Source organism: Haematobia irritans, chromosome 3, assembly GCF_050003625.1.
Source record: "Haematobia irritans isolate KBUSLIRL chromosome 3, ASM5000362v1, whole genome shotgun sequence".
In the NCBI taxonomy this organism is placed as follows: domain Eukaryota; kingdom Metazoa; phylum Arthropoda; class Insecta; order Diptera; family Muscidae; genus Haematobia; species Haematobia irritans.
In genome coordinates, this window is record NC_134399.1 from 80,820,339 (window position 1) to 80,837,822 (window position 17,484).

Below are 17,484 nucleotides of genomic sequence, written 5' to 3' on the forward strand. Positions count from 1 at the left end.
TCTGGCAACTTTGAAGGCAAGGTATGCAAACTAAATAAAGCAATTTATGGCCTAAGGCAGGCGAGTCGCCAATGGAACAAAAAATTAGACGCTGCCTTAAAAGATTTAAAGTTGCAGCAATCAAAAATGGATCCATGTATTTATTACAAAATTAATGGTATCAAAATATTTTTCATATCAATCTACGTCGACGACATATTGATTTTCTCAAATGATAACGAATTGAAGGACATGATTAAAACAGAGTTACAAAGACTATTTGCCATGAAGGATTTGGGTGCAGTAAGTAATTGTGTTGGCCTACACATAATGAGGAATCGTGAAAAAGGCGAAATATATGTTAATCAGGCCATTCATGCAAAGGAATTTCTTCGACGTTTCAACATGTCAGATTGCAAACCTATCTCTACACCTTTCGATGCTAATGTTAAAATGCAAAATACCAAGACTGGGTCGAAAATATTAGAAAATGTGCCTTATCAGGAAGCAATTGGCTGTTTGTTATACTTGGTTCAAGGTACACGTCCTGATATTGCTTATGCAGTCAATTTCTTGAGCAAGTTTAATAATTCACATGACAGTTGTCACTGGTCAGCAGTAAAGAGAGTGTTTAGATACTTAAAGGGAACACTAAATGCTGCTCTAGTCTTCAAGAAAACCGACAGTCTTTTAATAAATGGTTTTTGTGATGCGGATTATGCAGGCGATACTCTAGACAGACGTTCGTGCACTGGATATATTTTCATGCAAGGAGGAGCCATAAGCTGGAATAGCAAAAGGCAGACAACAGTGGCACTTTCAACCACAGAGGCCGAATACATGGCAATGGCTGCTGCAGTGCAAGAAGCTGAATGGCTACGGCAATTTCAAAATGAATTCTTTGCGGATCTGTGTGATAACTCAATCGTATTGCGATGTGACAATAAAAGTGCAATTAATTTGGCAAAGACTACAGCGTATCATAGTCGTTCAAAACACATCGATGTGCGACATCATTTTGTGCGAGAAAGGGTTCAAGATGGACATATAAAATTGCAGTTTGAGCCCACAGAGAGAATGGTTGCTGATTTTTTAACAAAACCACTAACAAAAGAAAGGCATAGAATGTGTGCAACGATGTTAGGGCTGACTTTCATATAGCCAGCTTTTAGTGGAGGTGTTGAAATAAGAAAAATCTGGCAATACTGTCAGCTTTACATTGTATGCTTTTTGACGTTATCTTTTCGATCAAATAATAACTTCCGTTACATATCATATCCTTTCTTCTTTTTATAACTCTTCAACAATAAAGTACATCAAGCAAAACTATCCGTGTTTTATTTCGCAATCACAACAGTTCTTCTTTTTTCTGATTGTATTTTTGTGTTAATGAAAGATGTATGTAATTCTCGAATTGTAAATATTATAATTTTCAACCCAATCATTAATTTTGGGAATATCGAAAATTGTTTTTTGTTTGTTTATTTTCTCAAAACCGACTCAAAACGACCTAATCGATTTTTTTTTATTTATTAGGAATTGTAATGAGAATCTAAAAGAAGACTTTTCGACTTTTTTTTTCAAAATTAAAAAAGTCGACTATCAACTATTCGTTTTCTTTAAACTTTGATAAATTTTAGGTTTTCATTGAACATCACAAACTATTTATGTATTTTTCCTTTCTAATGTATATACAGTGGAACCTCACAAAAGTGAATACTCACTGTGGCCTACATTTCGTCCATGTTTGAAAGGTGTCCACATATGAGAGTTTAATTTTAATGCAATAATATATCAAGAGTATCACCAAAATTGTTCACTTTTGAGAGGTTTCACTGTATCCAGGGATAAGTCGTTTTTGTTTTTAATTTCAAAGTGGAATTTTTACAGTTTTCATGCCTTCAAAACACAGAAAAACATATCCCCAGAATTTTTTCAATTAACATTTTAATTGAATTAAAAAAATATTCAATTAAAATTTTAATTGGTTCAACAAATTTTTTAACAAAAATCAATCACAAAAATTAAGCAAAAATCAATCACAAAAATTAATTGAATTTTAAAAAATATTCAATTAAAAATTTAATTGGTTCAACAAATTTTTTACTTGAAGCAAAAATCAATCACAAAATTAATTGCATTAAAAAAAAATATTCAATTAAAAATTTAATTGGTTCAACAAATTGGTTAATTGAAACTAAAATCAATAACAAAAAATGTTTTAATTGCAACAATTAATAAGTTTAATTGGCTTTGTTGATTGATACAATCATTTCTGTGATTGAAGACGTTTCAATTAAAAATTAATTGGACCAGTCACGAATTTAGATTGAAGACAAAAAATATCTTTTCAAAATCAGGTAACCAATATGGCCGATAATATCGATATTTCGATTAGGAATGTTGAAATTAATTTTTACCGAGGCTAGTACGAAGAGCAAACATTGATTTCCTTGAGAGCCAAGGGTTCAACTCAACTCAAGCTCAAAATGACCATTTTCCAAATCGAAAGAAACCATAAATTCCACTTTTTAATATAAAAAAATCAAAAAGTCGTTTTTAAAACTAATCGAAATTTACTTTTTAATAATTCATCAACAAATCGACTATAAGCACTAATCGGATATAAAGAATAAAGCAAATCGACTATAGAGATTGAAATTTCGAAGTCTTAAGGTCGAAAATTATAGTTTGTCCACTAGCATAAAAACAACTCGAAATTTTTAAAAAGTTTAGAGAAAAAGTGTTGGACTTTTTTAAATTAAAAAAAGTCGCCTTTTCTTTACAATGGCCGAGAAATCGAGTTTAATTTAAAAAATTTTTAAAACTCAAATTAAAAAAAAGTATTAAGCTAAATTAAATATTTAAAGATGAAGTTTTGAATTTAAAAAAATTTTCAAAATAGTAAAAATCTGACTTTTTGATTACTTTTAAATTGTAAAAAAAAAAATTCTTATTACAATATCAACGCTCAGTGATGCATGCGAAAAATCAAAAAACAAAACGAAAAATTTCAATTTTGATTTTTTGATTTTTTTAAAATTTAGAAAAAAGTTATGTTTTTTTTTTTAAATTAAAAAAAAATCATAACCAATTTTTTACCAATGGAGTTTTAAAAAAATCAAAAAAAGTTTGTAAAATTCAAGTTAGTGATGTAGTCTTGTTTAATTTAAAAAAAAAAATCAATGTCGAGTTTTTTTAACAATGGCCAAAAATTCCAGTTGTAAAAAAATTCAAGCAGTTTGTAAAATTCGAGTTTTTAAAAAGTTTTCTAGATTTTTTGAAAATTTAGATAAAAGTTGTTTCTTTTTTCAAATTAAAAAAAAAATCATAATAAATTTTTTTACCAATGGCCGAAAACTCGAGTTAAAAAAAAATCAGAAAAAGTTTGTAAAATTCAAGTTAGTGATGTAGTCTTGTTTAATTTAAAAAGATCAATGTCGAGTTTTTTTTTTAACAATGGTCAAAAATTCCAGTTGTAAAAAAAATTCAAGCAGTTTGTAAAATTCGAGTTTTTAAAAAGTTTAATATTTAAGGAAGGCGAAATTGGAACATTTTAAATTTCTCACCAAAAAAAAAGTAAATTTCGATTTTAATTATGTTTTAAAACTCCCTCGTCGTTTTGATTAATTTTAAATTAAAATAAATTTTTTTTTATCACAATCTCAACTTTCAGTAAATTACCAAAAAAAGAAACTGTTCAAGAATTGCCAAAACACCCAAAAGTCTATTTCTCCCAAATATCCCCAAATTATAGGCAAAAGGTTGAAACACCAAAACTGTCCTTTTTTAATTAAAAGTTATTAAAAACTCGATTTCTTCAAGTAAAAAAATAACAAACTGTTGACTTTTATAAAGGTTTTAAAAGCTAATTGATAATATGTCTAAGTAAGAATTTTCTTACAAATCTCTCATTACAATCCCTTATTTCTCGAAATTAAAAAGTTTTATACATTAATTAAAAGGTTACATATTGCCTTATATAATTAATATTTTATTTCTTCCTAAATTTCTAAAAAAAAAATTACTACAAAATAAATTTTGCAATGTCAATGATTTTCTGTGATCGCAAATGCCCAAAAGATTTTTTTTAATTACAACCTCTACGTTTACTCTTTTCTTCAAATTAAATCTGTCCATGAATAGGATTATATACGATTTATGGTTTACTTTATAATTTTGTTGTTTTTTTTTTACGTAAATTCTTGAGATAATTCAAGTGTTCTATTGATTTTCCTCTCTAATTCCCATTGCGGAATTATGTGGATTGTGTTGTATACGCCGCCATTATGAATCGTTTTCAAAATCCCCATCAGTCCAGCCCACCAAAATAATCCCTTAGCCAATAAAATCATCTCCCCTTGCACAATCTCCATTTATATCACCATCACATTTTATAAATATCAGTGTTTCGGTTTTTGCATATCTGCATATTCTTAGAAATTAAAACCAACAACAATAAACGAATATCACATGAAGAAAAACGCAGGAAGCAAAACTCAAAACATAAACAACAACAACAAAATAGATATATGTAATGTGTTATGTATTAGTTTACAAAACAAACAAATAATAACGAGAATTTCTTTAAATTGTTATCTATATTTTTAGTAACTTGTTTGTATAATTTACTTTTTTTGGATGTTTGGTTTTCAAAAAAAAAAGAAAAAAAAAACGAATGAAAAATGATGAGAATAGAAAAAATAATAAAGAACATGTTGTTTTTCAACGCTGTTTTGTAACAGAAACCACCAAAAAAGGCAACGCTTTATAAAAACAAAAAAAAAACTATATAAATCATTTTTTAATAATAGTTCTTTCCTAAGAAAACAAAAAATAAAATCTTAAGAAAAAGAAAGTCGTCTCCCCTTTCCCATTTTTTTAAATACCATAACAAATAGAAAAGGCGAAGTTAAACAGAAAAAAATTAAAACCCAAAAGTAAACAAAAAAACAGAAACTTGTTATAAATAATAATGGATTGTAACTAATTTTAACTGAAAAAAATAAGTAAGCATCCACTATAAATACTAATTTTTATGTTATATGGAAATCAGAAAAGAAAACAAAATCTAAAAAAAAAAAAAACAATCAAAATGTAAAAAATTAAAAAAAAAAAAAAATAAGAACCCGCAATTACAATTATTACAGTGAGGAAAATTAAATATTAAAACAAAAGTGTTAAGTTATTTAAAGATTTTAAGAAATTTTAAGCCACATTTCATATCACCACCACCACTATCCGCATTTTAATCCCAGTCCCTTTTAATTTATCTTTTAGTTAAAAAACTCTTTAAATCTTCTCTTTCAAGTCTATATCCCTATTTCTTTTTCTTAAATTTATTTTTATCCTAATAACAAAAGAAATCCCACATACAACAATAAAATAATCTGTGTGTAATAATTTAAGCAGAATTTAAATTAGCGAACCCACAACAAAAAAATAAGTTTTTAAATTCCAAAAAAAGTATATACAACATATACAACTTTAAAGAAACAAATACAAACTTTCTAAACAAAGCAAATTATAAAAAAAGTGGAAATATAGTCAAGTTATATAAAACATATACATATATATATATACATAAATGCAATTTGTAAAAAAGCATAAAACAAAACTAATTAATCTAAATATAGTTTATAAATACAACAAACAAAAAACAAACAAAATTTATTATATATATTTAATATACATATAATGTAATTGAATATACATAAATTATGATTATTATAAATAATAATGATAAACAAATAACGTATTAATGTATGTTTAAATGTGTAAATTAATATTAATAAATTAATCTAATAATAAATTAAAATAAAACAAAAAATTTTCAAATAAATATTTGTAAAGAAAAAAATGCAAAACAAAATGCCTATGCATTAACAAAATTTTATTTTCTATAACGAAGTGAAATGATATTATATACATATACACATAATAATCGAAGATATATAGTAAATTGCAATAAAATGCCATCAAAGTTCTATCCAATGGGCCATATACACCATATAAGAGGTCTCACCATAGATTATAAATTTACATAGATGTGCCGTCTCTTTCAGCAAAAAAAAGAGTACGTTTGAAAAGTTTATTTTCTGACATTTCACTTTGTTGTTTTTTTTTGTCGTCAGTAGCCGATTTTCTCAAAATTAAATTTCGTGGATAAAATTGTGAATTTTTTTCTTCATTTTCGAACCCGATACCCGTTGCCCGACAGGTCATGTATATAAATTTAAAGTCTATGGGTCTCACAAATAGACATTTGAAAATGTCTTTTTGTATAAAAAGGCAGACCATCTAAAAAATACTATAAACATAATTCATTGATATGTTTCTTCCATCACATTTTTGTTTTCATTTTCATTTTTGTCGAACCATCTGATTAAGATATTATTTTCGATTTTCCTAATTAAACAAAACCCAAAAATTAAAACTCCTCATATTTTTGACGTTCATAGTTTGCAGTTATATATATTGAAAAAAATATGTACGGTTTTCCAAATGTTTAGATGAAAATGGTAATCGGGTCGTACACTGAAAAAAAAGCATGCCCGGTTCCAAAGATTTTGTCTTCACACCAATGATTTTGGTATTAATTCCGAGCCAAAGAAGCGAAGAATTGAAGTAAGGACAATTTTAGGATAAAATCTTAAATTTAAAAAATTGAAGTTTTGCCTACTTGATTCTAGGCAGCAAATTTTTATTTATATGTTTTTCTGTTTCTTTCTTCATGTGCAATTGAAGTTCTTTAAAAACGAGATAACGACATATTAAATTCGGACTTGACGTGAAGTAGAAATTATGCTATCTTTCAAGTAAAAATCGTCTTTAAAATAAAGCGTTGAAAAACATCTCCTATTTTTAAACGCTTCTTTGCTTTGTTGTCAAGATGCAAAAAGAAAACAAACTTAAAGACAATTTCATTAATTTTAAAGAATTTTTCACAATTATTAAAGATAACTTGACCTTAGTCAAACAAAATGTACTTTCATTTTAGGATACTCATTTTTAATTCGAATCTCTTAATTATAATGAAAAAAAATGACTTTATAAAAAAGTTTATCATCTTTTAGACCAGGAAAAAACTTTATATCAGAGAAATGCGTCTTCTATGCTAAGCAGAAAGTGCATTCGTATTTTAAGGACATGAAATCTTTTGTCAAAATTTCTATAGAAAATTTTTGCAAAATTTTATTTCTATAGAAAATTTTTGCAAAATTTTATTTCTATAGAAAATTTTTGCAAAATTTTATTTCTTAGAAAATTTTTGCAAAATTTTATTGCTATAGAAAATTTACAAAATTTAAAATCTTTAGTAAAATTTTTGTTAAAATTTTGTTTCTATAGAAAATTTTTGCAAAATTTTATTTCAAGAGAAAATTTTTATTTCTAGAGAAAATTTCACAAATTTTATTTCTATAGAAAATTTTGTCAAAATTTTATTTCTATAGAAAATTTTTGCAAAATTTTATTGCTATAGAAAATTTTTGCAAAATTTTATTGCTATAGAAAATTTTTGCAAAATTTTATTTTTTAGAAAATTTTTGCAAAATTTTATTTCTATAGAAAATTTTTGCAAAATTTTATTTCTATGGAAAATTTTTGCATTTTATTTCTTAGAAAATTGTTGGAAATTTTTATTTCTAGAGAAAATTTCACAAATTTATTTCTATAGAAAATTTACCAAATTTAAAATTTTTGTAAAAATTTTATTTCTATAGAAAATTTTTGCAAAATTTGCTTTCTACAGAAAATTTTTGCAAAATTTGATTTCTAGAGAATTTCACAAAGAAAATTTTCACAAAAATTTATTTCTGTAGAAATTTTTACAAAATTTTATTTCTATAGAAATTTTTGCAAAATTTTATTTCTATAGAAAATGTTTGTCAAAATTTTATTTATATAGAAAATGTTTGCAAAATTTTATTTTGATAGAAAATTTTTGTGAAATTTTATTTCTATAGAAAATTTTTGTCAATATTTTATTTCTATACAAAATTTATTTCTATGCCAAATTGTAGTTCTTTAAGAAATTTGCCAAATATTTATTTCTACAAAACATTGAAAATCTACCAATCAAGAATTCTATTAATCTACCAAACAGTAAAAATTCTACCATTTTTGGTAGAATTCTACCAACTGTGGCAACGGTGGTCGTAGTGCCCGTCAACCTGAACCAGTAATGATTTTTTCAAATCTTAAAGATTTATTCCGAATAAAATTGCAACAGTCTCAATTGAAATATTGTCCATCGATAGTCACTACTTTTTCCCACATTTTTCACAACATCCCTACGGGAAATGGATAAACCACAGAACCGGTACAGGACTAGTCCTTGGTGTGTATGGACCAGTCCCAGTTCTGGTCAAAATATATGGAAGGGACCGGTCACTTTAACATGGGTTTGTCATTGACGGAATAAATTTACATTTTAGGACGCGTCTTGGACTCATCCCAAAGGACATGTCCTGGGACAATTTAGCAGGAGCACCCCATAGACAGGTCCTCAGGAACCAGTCTCGGACAAACTCTTAGAAATCTGTTTCAATTTGGGCATCCTAATCGAACCCGAAATGAAAAAAAATAAAACTTTTGAAATATGTCGAACAATAGGTTATTTTGATAATTTTATTTCACTAAATGTGAAAATACTTCATATTAAAATCTTAATGGATCTAAGATTTTAATATCAAGCGAGTACGGGAATAAATAAATTACGACTATTTAAAAATTGCAACTAACTGGAGCACAGGTACCAGTTCTATGATAGGTCCGTCTGTGGCAATTGGCACAAATTTCCCAAAGGGATACGAATACTGGGACGAAAATCAATTCGGGAATCGTGCCAATTTTTGGCTCGTGCCAATGAAAATTGTGATTAGGGAGGTCATGCGTCATGGATCGGAAGAAGTGGTAATCAGAAGGAGCAATGAGTTCAAAATCTCCCAAATATTATGGCCGTTGATCACGCAACTCTCGGCTCAAACGCATCAATTGCGTTCGACACAAAGCTCCTGTGAACATTTCACTACGTTGCAGCAGCTCATAGTACACCACACTCAGCTGGCCCCATCAAATATATTTTGCAAATTTGGATTTTTTTTTTGTGAAATTGCAAAACTTACTTTCCAATTTGTTGTATCCAATACCCATGCGTGATCAGTGTCTAAAATTAATTTTAATTTGACAATTGAGTTGTTTTATCTGTCCGTCTGTCCATCTATTTATTGTTCCCAATGTACAGATTGCAATTTTTATATTCCTAAAACTGACCTGAATGACAGATATAGAGACTTTTTTTGGGCAATCTTGTCGATTTTGACATGGTCATGTTCAATCCTATCTACCTTCTTCACACAAATATTAGACTATGTTTTAAGATAATCGCTTCTCGCGTAGTTGTTTCGTAGTTGTAAACTCTGGTATAGCAACAAGTTAGTAGAGAAGAAGAAACAGAAAAGTGTGATTAGGAAATTTAAGACATATCCCAACGTGGGTGTGTCCAAAGAGATTCCTCTGTCAGGTCTATTGGATTAGCAGTGACCGCATTTTTGGGCCCTATTAGCACCATTGTGACTAAGATCTTAAACCTCTGGGCGTTGGAGTTTTCGGATACATACAAGGCTATGATTTTCTTATCTTTGTGGACAACTGTAACATAAATGTTTTAGAAATTTCAAAGTACGTGTTCGTTTTAATTTAGAAGTTTTTTTGTGGTAAGTATTTTGTTTTTAGATAGAAATTAGGAAAAAATGTAAAGTACATTTTTAAAGATTCAGATTGCGGTCCCTCGATTTTCTAGTTATAAACTCGAGAGGTCCATCCGCACTACAATATAATTTGACGATAAATACCACATCGGTCACAGAATATGAGTAACGATAACAACAGATACGCCAATGTTAGCCCGACCTTGCAATTTTCGCCATTGTAAGTCATATGCCCGTGTCATGGGTATTTGTAACAAACTCAGATTATAAACAGTATCCTGAACTCATTTATCGGGAGCACTTGAGGAGTGAACAAAAAAAACTTGCTGACCAGTTACATACTGCAATTCGTCGTATGCAATGGTAAAAACCTAGATGTTCTCAAAACAATTATTCATGGTTGCTTTTAGCTGCAAGCATTTTAAGCTTTGAACAAACGATCAAATCAAGGGCAGAATGAGTGTGATAAATATAGAAAATATATTGGAATATTTAATTGAAACTTTCTCAGACATTAATTATCTTTTAACCGGGTATTAAAAAAATAACTTTCACATTTTAAATTCATATTTGTTTTCGATCTTTTCCCTTTGTTAAAGCCACATCTCATATTTGTGTGTATCTTTTCAAATTTCATAAAAAAATTGATTTTTTATTTGTTAATCTTAAAGATATAAATATTTGAAAAATAAAATCTTTCTATCACTGGACCAACTTTGAATTGTAAAGTTTCAAACCAAAACTACAAAACTTCACAAAAAAAAAATAAATAAACCAACCTATGTAAAGCAAACCTAAATCTGTGAGTAATAAAGATTATCGAAAAACAAATATAATATAAATTTTAATTTTATACTTAAGAAGAGTAAAATTATATATCAACTAAATGTATGTGTGCGTAGAGAATTTATATAAATAAAAAAAATCTACAAAATTAATAACAAAACATTACAATAATAAATAGAACTAAATATTGAAGTTATATATTTGAATAATTAAAAAGGAAAACGTTACTCCAAAGTCAATGAACGAAATGTTTTCGTAATTTATCTATAATTTATTTAATTTATTGTTTTATTTTTTTTGAATGTTCTTATTTTAGTACATAGTTTATTTTATGTATGATGCTCATTCAAGACTATATTATCCGAACAACCAACACTCATAGAAAAACGTCTGCAGAATACAGAAGTCTACACTGAAAAAGTATTTACGTGGTATTGAGGATAGTTAGGTTAGGTTAAAGTGGCAGCCCGATTAAGTTTCAGGGTCACTTAGACTATTCAGTCCATTGTGATACCACATTAACTAAAAGTACCTATTACATATGGGCACTTCTAGTTTTAAACCGCTGAACCTTCTTGATTATTTTTCTTTGTTGAACCAACCAGATTGTTCCAAAAACATTAGCAGACTGCTTAAGTTAACGTTTTGCAGGTCCGCCAGTAATATAAAGCTATGCCCCTAAAATTTGTTTACGCCTCGCACAAAATGCAGGACACCCACACAAGAGGTGTTTAATTGATTCCTTTTCGTCAGCATCATAACAGCTCATACAATAGTCACTAATTGTTTTCACTAATACTTCGCGCAATTCGTTTTTGCAACATCGCATATCAGGCAGCGACCCATTATAGAAGATATCAGGAGTGATATCTGACGTTTAAATGGGACCATATTTGCTTGGTTACAACCCTCGCAATTCTCCCATCGAACATTTGCCATCATAACAGCCTTCTCACGCAGTAAGAGCTTGCAGGTAGCCAGAGGCATACCAACAGATTCTAGTTCCCCTGGAATATGTAAGGTAGTTCCTAGCCTTGCTAACTCATCCGCTTCGCAGTTCCCCAGTATGTTCCTATGATCCTAATATGGGTGCCTATATTAGATGAATATTGTGCTGCTCAGCCATCTCATTGAGAGATTTGCGGCAGTCGACGACCGTTTTCGAGTTAAGGGGATTTTATTGCAGGTTGACTGTCTGAGAATATATAGTAATGGCAACATTTTTTGGAACATTACTTCTCAGCCAATTCGCCACCTCTCTTATTGCTAATATTTCAGCCTGAAAACACTGCAGTGATTAGGAAATCTTTTCGCTATTCGCAGTTCCAGATCTTTAGAACATACTCCGAAACCCACTTGTCCATCCAATTTGGAGCCATCAGTGTATAAATCTATATATCGTTTATTCCCCGGGGCCTGTGTGCACCAAGCCTCACTGTTGGGAATTAGAGTTTCAAACTTTTTGTCGAAAAGTGGTCTCGCCAAAGTGTAATCCACTACGTTAGGCACATTGTTTTGAGGATCGAACTGTGACCGCACATTTTTTCCGACATAGCTCGCGCAACCGCACAGCCGTTGTTGCAGCTGACTGTTTTGCCAAACTGTCTAAAGGCAATAGATGCAGCATGACATTAAGGGAATCTGTTCCTGTCTTACTGAATGCGCCTGAGATACACAAGCACGCCATACGCTGAAATTTGTCTAAACTTGTCAGCTGCTGAAGTACCGGCCACCAGACTACAACACCATATATCATTATAGGTCTAACTAGAGGTGTGCGAGTGACACGAAATTCTCGTGACACGCGTGAATCACGTGAGTCGTGAACAAAATCCAAAGCAACTCTCGTGAATGTGCGTGAATGTGACTAAAACAAATATGTCGTGTGTGAGCGTGCGTGAGAATTAAAATCGATTCGTGAATGTGCGTGAATAACATTTCTGCAAAATCAACATCACGAAAATAATCAAGGTTTAATTCACACTCGTATGTTTACTGAAATTAATTTAGCTCTCGAACTGTATTCTATATTAGAATTTTGTTACCTTTGCTAATATCCGTTTGGATACTATCGTGAGTCTCGTGAATTTGTCGTGAATCACGTGAATTGTCGTGAACGTGAGCCTTTAAAAGTAGTTTGTGCGTGAGCGTGCGTGAGTACCATTTTCATTTCGTGAATATGCGTGAGTGTGAGAGAAATTTCAGTCACGCGCACACCTCTAGGTCTAACCACTGCTGTGTATAGCCAATGCACAATTTTCGGTTTTAGTCCCCAATTTTTTCCCATTGCCTTTTTGCACGAGTTCAAAGCTACTGCGGCTTTTCTCGCCCTTTCTTCAATATTAAGCTTAAAGTTCAGCTTCCTGTCCAAAATAACACCAAGATATTTTGCACACTCACCAAAGGGAATTTCAATACCCCCTAAGGATATGGGCTTAACCGTGGGAATTTTGCGATCCTTGCAGTACATGACTAGTTCTGTCTTTGCAGAATTAACCCCAAGACCATTCTCTTTCACCCATTCCTTAGTCATCTGGAGGGCTCTCTGTATAATATCTCTGATTGTGGATGGGAATTTTCCCATGACTGCTAGCGCCACATCATCTGCGTATGTCACCACTTTTATCTTTTCTTGAGGATTACGCAACCTAAAATTTAGGATGCGCAATTTACACAATATTAAGGACAAACTTCTTTAAAAGAATGAAAATTTTAATTAGAGTGAAGATCATATTTGCTTAAAAAAAAATTTTATTACATTTAGGACACATATTAAAGTCTTATGACTTCGAACTTGAAGTAAAAAAAACACATTTTTGTTTTAAAGAAATTGTCCTTAAATTAATTGAAATATTGATTCTTTAGATTTAAGATAAAAATGCTTCAAATATTAAGGACAAATTTCTTTAAAAGAAAGAAATTCTAATTAGAATGAAGACCATAATCTTTGCTTCATAAAAAAAATCGTTATTACATTTATGACACAAATTAAAATCTTATGACTTCGAACTAAGGGGAAATATCCTTGAAGTAAAAACAAACACATTTTTGTTTTAAAGAAATCGTCCTTAAATTAACTGAAATATTGATTCTTTAGATTTAACATAAAAACGCTTCAAATATAGGCTAGGACTTATTTTGAGGATTTTGTATCTTTGGTTTAAAGTTTTGTTTTTGTTTTTATTAAGAAAACATTTTTTACTTTGAAGTATCTGTTATAATTTGGATTTTTAATTAATTAATATTGTATAAATTGCGTAATCTAAACTTTAGGTTGCATAATCTTTTATATTATATCAATATTTTTTTTTTCGGTGTAGAGATAAAAATTGATGTAATTGTCCCCATAAAAAAATTGATTAAAAAACCTCAAAATAAAATAAATAAATAAAATTTTATATGATATACTAAAATATCTCTCAAATAAAATAGTAAATCCATTAAACTTATTTTTTATTAACTCTTTAAGTTTGTTAATTTAGCAAACATTGAGTGTTGTTCGTAATTAGCAGAATCTTTGCATACTTCAACAGAATTTTTCGCAGAAAAAATACCACCATGTATTTAAAATTAAAATCTTTAATGAATTCGTAAAATTATTCATTTATAAAAAAACTAATTTTTTATTCAATTATTTTTTTTAATAAAACCTAAATTCAATCACATAAATTAATTGACCCAAATTGTTAATCACATCAATAAATTGTTCAGTTGACATTGGTGATTCAATCAATTTCGTGATTGAAGGAATTTCTTAAAAAATGGGATCAATTAACCCTAAGCCCCAATTTTTTTGCCAGCTTATTAAATTTTCAATGTTAACGACACAAAAGCAAGAAATCTAAACAATAAAAATTTATACGGTAAAATTCAGTATATGCTGCAAAGCCTCTTGAACAGTTTAAACTAAGTTTTCTTTTTATTTTACCCATTTTTGTTGTCTTAAGGTGTGTTTTAGTAAAAGCTTCCTTATTAAATGAAGCCCGCCTAAAGGCGGGATTGGGCATTAGAGGGTTAATTTCACGATTGAAAATTGTGTGTATGATTAATTTGTATTAATTTTTTCTTTTAATTTATATTAAATATTGTTTTTGGGGTAATGTACTCCTTAAAAATAAATCAAAACTTTTGGTCACTAGGCAAAAGAAGGGGATCATGGAAAATAGAAGAAGTTGATGAAAAAGACTTAAGCAAGGAAAAATAAGTTAACTAAAGTATGACAACAAGAAAACATAAGTAACTCCTAGTGAAAATTCGAAATATTATTGGACTAACAACAATAAATGAGTGAAATAACACAAAAAAAAACTAAAGCGTAAATAACAAATATATATTTGTATGTAAATAAACTTTAATAGATATGTGATTATTTTTTGGACAAACATTTATTTTGTAGAATCGAATTTGGCCAAAAATGAAAAAAAAAATAGAAAATTAAATCAAACTTAAGTCAAACTACTATCGTAAAACAACCCTCAAAGAAAGTGGTGGAAAATACAAGACGATGGGCATTTTAAGAACCATATATTCTATAATTAACATTTTTAAATAATGTCATTTTTAACAAACATTCATTTATATATAAATATATGGCACATACAATATAAAATCAATATTTTTTAGTTTATGTCATACCTACATGTACTGAAATATAATCCAATTTATTTATTCCATACCTTTTGAAATTTCGTAGGGAATTTTTTATTTGAAAACCTTATAGAATATTTATGATGGATGATTTGTTTGAATTTAGTTGCAGATTAATGATTGGTGATTCGACTTTCAATGATGAACTGTAATTTGTAAATTGTGTTAATATTAAATAATTTATCAATGTTTTTAATGTTCTTAAAGAAAAATATTAAAATAGAATATATACTTATATGTATTATTTATAAGGATATACATGCATTCATACAAAACAATAAAATATAAACTGTGTAAAAATAAACAAGTGGAATTACTAAAAAAATTACAATTTTGTGTTTTGTTTATTTTCTTTGTGGTGTAAAATATTCTAAGGAATATAGAAATAAAATTTTAACAAAATTTTCAATAGAAATAAAATTTTGACAAAGTTTTCTATAGAAATAAAATTTTGACAAAATATTCTATAGAAATAAAATTTTGACAATATCTATAAAAATAAAATTTTGACAAAATTTTCTATAGAAATAAAATTTTAACAAAATTTTTAGTAGAAATAAAATTTTGATAAAATTATATATGATAAAATTTTGATAAAATTTTATATAGAAATAAAATTTTGATAAAATTTTCTATAGAAATAAAATTTTGGAAAAATTTTCTTCAGAAATAAAATTTTGACAAAATTTTCTATAGAAATTAAATTTTCAATAGAAATAAAATTTTGATAAAATTTTCAATAGAAATAAAATTTTGACAAAATTTTCTTCAGAAATAAAATGTTGACAAAATTTTCTATAGAGACAAAATTTTCTTCAAAAATAAAATCTTGACAAAATATTCGATAGAAAAAAATTTGAACAAAATTTTCAATAGAAATAAAATTTTGACAAAACTTTCTAAAGAAATAAAATTTGGAGAAATTTTTTTATTAGAAATTAAATTTTCAATAGAAATAAAATTTTGATAACATTTTCGATAGAAATAAAATTTTGACAAAATTTTCTATAGAAATAAAATTTTGAAAAAAAAATTCTATAGAAATATAGAAATGAAAATTTTATTTCTATAGCAAATGTTGTCAAAATTTTATTTCTATAGACCATTTTGTCAACATTTTATTTCTATAGAAAATTTTGTTAAAATTTCCATTAAAAATTTTTTTTCAAAATTTTATTTCTATAGAAAATTTTGTCAAAACTTTATTTCTATAGAAAATTTTGTCAAAATTTTATTTCTATAGAAAATTCTGTCAAAATTTTATTTTATAGAAATTTTTTTCAAAATTTTATATCTATAGACAATTTTGTCAAATTTTGTTTCTATAGAAAATGTCAAAATTTTATTTCTATAAAAAATTTTGCAAAATTTTATTTCTATAGAAAATGTTGTCAAAATTTTTATTTCTATCGAAAATTTTCAAAAAAAATTTATTTCTATCGAACATTTTGAAAAAAAAAATTTATTTCTATAGAAAATTTTCTAAAAAATTTTATTTCTATAAAAAAATTTTGTCAAAAATGTATTTCTAGTTTTTTTTAGAAAATTTTGTCAAAATTTTATTTCTATAGAAAATTTTGTCAAAATTTTATTTCTATAGAAAATTTTGTCAAAATTTTATTTCTATAGAATATTTTGTAAAATTTTATTTTATGGAAAATTTTGTAAAAATTTTATTTCTACCAAAACATCAAGAATTCTACCAAACAGTAAAAAATGTAAAATTTTTGGCAGAATTTCAATTGTCATTACAAACTTACGCTATTGTATGCGTAAGTTAGTAATGACACGATTGACAACAGACGACGTAGTTCGGGATATATGCATCAGACAATTCTGAAACTATAGTATATATGTTCATGTCATACACTCTTAGAAAAATATGTTTTTCATATGTTCCGATATAAACAAAGTGTGTTTCGGGCACAATTTTAAAACACAATATATTTAAGTGCAAACATGTAATGTTCCTAAACTAACACTAAATGTTTGGGACATCTATGTTAATATGTTAGAATATATTATGTTTGGGGCATAAATGTTTCATAAAAATCATATGTGTGAATGCAAACATATATAAATTTACAAATTTCGACTAAACATACATATGTTGTGATATTTTATCCAAAGCGACAGAGAGAGTATAGAGAAAGAAATAGAGATGGAAACCGGGAGAGTTGACGAAAGATATCAACATAACACAGCGAAAGAATCAAAAGAGAACAATTTCTGTGAAACCGCTGGTATGTTGTTTCGGAAAACTGTTTTATGATAAGGCCAAAAATTTGAATGAAATCGAAGTTTCATTATAACCATTTAATATAGTATAAATATAAATGTGCAAATTAAAAAAAAAAAA